The following is a 3,820-nucleotide window of genomic DNA, read 5'->3' as shown; positions in this document are numbered from 1 at the left end:
TCCGGGAAGATCCCCCATGCTGCGGGACCCACGGGCTGCCACCACTGAGCCTGCATGCCTAGAGCCCGTGCTCGGCAATGAGAGACGCCACCGCTGTGAGAAGCCTGAGCCCTGCAACTGGAGAGTAGCCCCGTTCTCCGCAACTAGGGAGCGCCTCCGCAAAGCAAGAAGACCCAGCGCCGCCAAAAATAATAAATAAATCTAAAAAGAAAAACGTGTCGGGTGGGCGCCGAATTCATTTTCTTGGGAAAATTCCTGAGAACAAGTCCCCCAGGTTCTCCATCACATCAGGCTAAGCTGACTCACGGCAACAGTTGGCAAGGTGTCTTCCACGTATGATGTCTTTTGAGCCTCACTAACCCCCAAGATGTAGGCGCTCGGATGCCCTGCCACAGAGACAGTCCAGGTCAGGGAGGTTAGGTGACTGATGAGGCCAGATCCTGGGAGGACAGGAGTTTGCAGAGGTCTCCCAGCTGCCCTCACAGCGTTAACCGGCCCCAGAAATAACTGAGTTTAGGGAGCTCTCAGTGAGGTCAGATTTGTAGGGAGCTGTGGGCATGAGTTCCAGGGCACATGGGCCATTTCTCAACCTCTTTCCATAAGAGCTGGGGTGTGATCGGGGCTGGCTCAGGCTGGCGGCCCACCGAGAGGATCTCACCAGCCCGCTAAGACCCCACCGGGGCCAGAGAACAGCCTCCACTTCTGCGTGTGCTAAGCCAGGGGTGCGAGATGGTGGAGCTGGGTGAGGGCTCATGAAGGAGACGTGATGCGCCTCAGAGGGGCTGTGCCCAGGGCCAGGGGCAACCGGGGTGTGGCTGTGCTGATGGCCCACAGCGGGGAGCTGGGGTGCCCGGCTCTGAGCGTGGCGGCCGGTGGTGCCCTGGCACATGGCACCTGCAGCTGTTGACGGCAAATCCCAAAAGCAATCCCCAGGCCTGGGGGACTCCTGACACCCGAGCATCTGGGAAAAACCCCACAACCTGGAGCATCCTGTGCCAGGGCCGGGCCGGACGTCCAGCGCCGAGGCCGCGCCCCTCCGAGGCCGCGCCCCTCCGAGGCCTCCGCGCCCCTCCGAGGCCTCCGCGCCCCTCCGAGGCCTCCCCGCCCCTCCGTCTCACGGCCGCCTCACTGCGCCTCTGCCTCCGTCGTCACAGGGCCCCGGCTCTGAGTGTCCGAACCTCCCTCCTTGTAAGGACACCTGTCCCTGGAGGGGGCCCATCTGAGGGCCGCCCTGTCTTACCTGGCACCTCTGCAGTGATCTGTCAGAGGCTGGAGGCACAGACATCGGGGTTAGGACCCGAACACGTCTCTGGGGGAGGAGCACCACCCAACCAGAGCATCTGAGAGCATGGAGCTGCATGGACTGGGCCTGTTTCCTGGCACCGGGGTGGAGTTCCTGGGGCTGTGGACGCCAGCTGCCGAGAAGGCACGGGGCGAGGGAGTGGGGCCAGCCCCCAGAGCCCCGCGTGGCCTGCCCTGAGCAGCAGGTCCTCGTGGACAGCCTTCCCACTTGGATCCCGCGGCCGCCTCAGCGAGGAGAGTGAGGCTGTCCCGGCCCGGGGCTTGGTGGGGGCCTCAAAACTCCCTGAGATTCTGACTCCTGCGGCCCAGAGGCCTCGGGGCGCTCGGCACTGTGGCTGGGCAGCTCTGGTCTCCCTGCTCACCGAGGCCCCGATGCCAGTGCATCCCTGATTCGTGGTCCAAGCAGGGCCAGCAGCTGCTCAGGGCACCCAGAAGAGGCGACTCTAGGCGCCCCACCCCAAGCCCCAAGGAGGCCAGGCCTCTCCTCTCCGGGGCCCTCTCAGTCTGTTCACCGTCCCTGTGTGGGGTCCCCAGGGTCCCGAGGATATGGTCAGGGGTCTTCTCTCTTCTGGGAACCCAGACTGGACTCCAGGAGGATAGTGCTGGGTGCTACGCCTCCCCCAGCCCTCCCCCCAGCACCGAGGAAAGCTCACGTCAGCCAGCAGCAGGCCTGATGCCAGGGGTGGGCACCCGTGCCCACCCCCCCAAGTCCCAGAGATTCTGACCCCTGAGGCCTTCCGGAGGTCAGGGTCATCCCCAGACTCCGGGAGGCTGCCCTCGGAGGTATCCCCAAGCACCCGCCTCCTCAGCTTCGTGGGGGGTGGGCAGGGCATGGGCAGTGTTCGGCAGGATTGGAGCCTGGACAGGAGAGCCTGGGGTCCTGGACGCCCCTCCACATCTCGAGCCTCGGTGGGCAGGTGCCCTCAGCCCGTGCGCAGCCACCCTCAGCCCGTGCGCAGCCTGGAGGATCACAGAGGGGCACAGGGCCCACAGCCAGGGGGCCGCAGGCCTGGGCCAGGGGACACCAGCCCTGGGGCAGCTCCCTCCCCACAGGGGACCTGCGTTCACAGCCTCCAGAGGACCCGCCGGACAGGCTGTGCAGTCCCTGACGACACGTGAGCCCCTGGACTCCCCAGCACGAGGGGCAGGGCGACATTTCACCTTGTGAGTGTGTGCTAAGTCGCTCAGTTATCTCCGACTCTTTGCAACCCCGTAGACTGTAGCCCACCAGGCTCCTCTGTTCATGGGATTCTCCAGGCAAGAATACTGGAGTGGGTTGCCATGCCCCTCTCCAGGGGATGTTCCAACCCAGGGATCGAACCCTCGTCTCTTACATTTCCTGCGTTAGGCAGGTGGATTCTTTACCACTAGCACCACTTGGGAAGCCCTTTCCCTAACCTCACATCTAAAATGAACCTTCCAGATAGAAGGGAAACAGTCGGAGAGCGCTTGCTGCCAGCGCCACGGTGACTCGAGAGAGGCGGCGCCAGGCACGTGCGCAGTCAGCGGGGGACGCGCCACGCTTCTCCAGGAAACCCTGAGTCCTGGGTTCTGACGTCCTCCTCTCGTGCTGAACTTTAAACTGAAGTTAGCGCTGGCGCTCCACTTACCTTCTGGCTCACCATAAAGCCTGGGTCCACTTGTCTGACATTTGTGAGGCCAGCGAGTGCCATCTCCGGAGGTCTGCGGGCACAGCGCACAAAGAGCCTCTTCCTGGGTTCTGGGGTGTGAGAAGGTGGGGCGCCTGGGAGATCCTAGATCAAGGTTCTGCTGCGTTTAAAGCAACGCTTTTTTAAAAAACCTTTTTATTTTGTATTGGAGTATAGCTGATAAACAATGTTGTGATAGTTTCAGAAGGACAGCAAAGGGACTTGGCCATCTGTACACATGTATCCATTCTCAGCCATCCAGATATGTGTGCATGCCAAGTTGCTCCAGTCGTGTCCGACTCTGCGACGCTAAGGACTGTAGCCTGCCAGGCTCCTCTGTCCATGGAATTCATATACCCACTTTCAAAAGCAGGGTTTTCAGTCCAAATGTTAGCGGGAAATAGGGCCAAACACAGAATGACAAGAGCTACTTGGAGTATCTCTTTACTTCCTGGTGAACTCGGCCCGTGGGCACCCAGCTGTGCCCCGGGACGCAGGCTGGGAGGCGGCGGGCACTCAGGATGCAGCCTGGCCAAGCCCTGGCCTCACGGGGCAGGTGGAGGCTCCCGGCGCAGGAGCCCCAGCCCATGTCCTCTCTGCCCATCAGCACTGTCACCTTACGAATGACACTGCGCCGGGGACCCAGAGGGGGAAGGCGCTGAGCCCATCTGAGGCCCGAGACTCACGACCACAGAGCGGGCACCCCGGAAGCCCCCGGCACACAAGGCTTTTCTGCGAGCCCACCTGCTGTTGTGACTGATGCGTCCCCGTCACCCTGTGGCCGGGGCTGCTCTTCGTGCTGCCTGTCCGGTGCCCAGAGAGCAGGGAGGACAGGCAAGACCAGGGGTCCCAGGGGTCCTGGCCACCTT

Source organism: Bison bison, unplaced genomic scaffold (assembly GCF_000754665.1).
Source record: "Bison bison bison isolate TAMUID 2011002044 unplaced genomic scaffold, Bison_UMD1.0 scf7180017857914, whole genome shotgun sequence".
Classification (NCBI taxonomy): domain Eukaryota; kingdom Metazoa; phylum Chordata; class Mammalia; order Artiodactyla; family Bovidae; genus Bison; species Bison bison.
The sequence above is the reverse complement of the archived record's forward strand: the minus strand, read 5'-3'. Positions refer to the sequence as shown.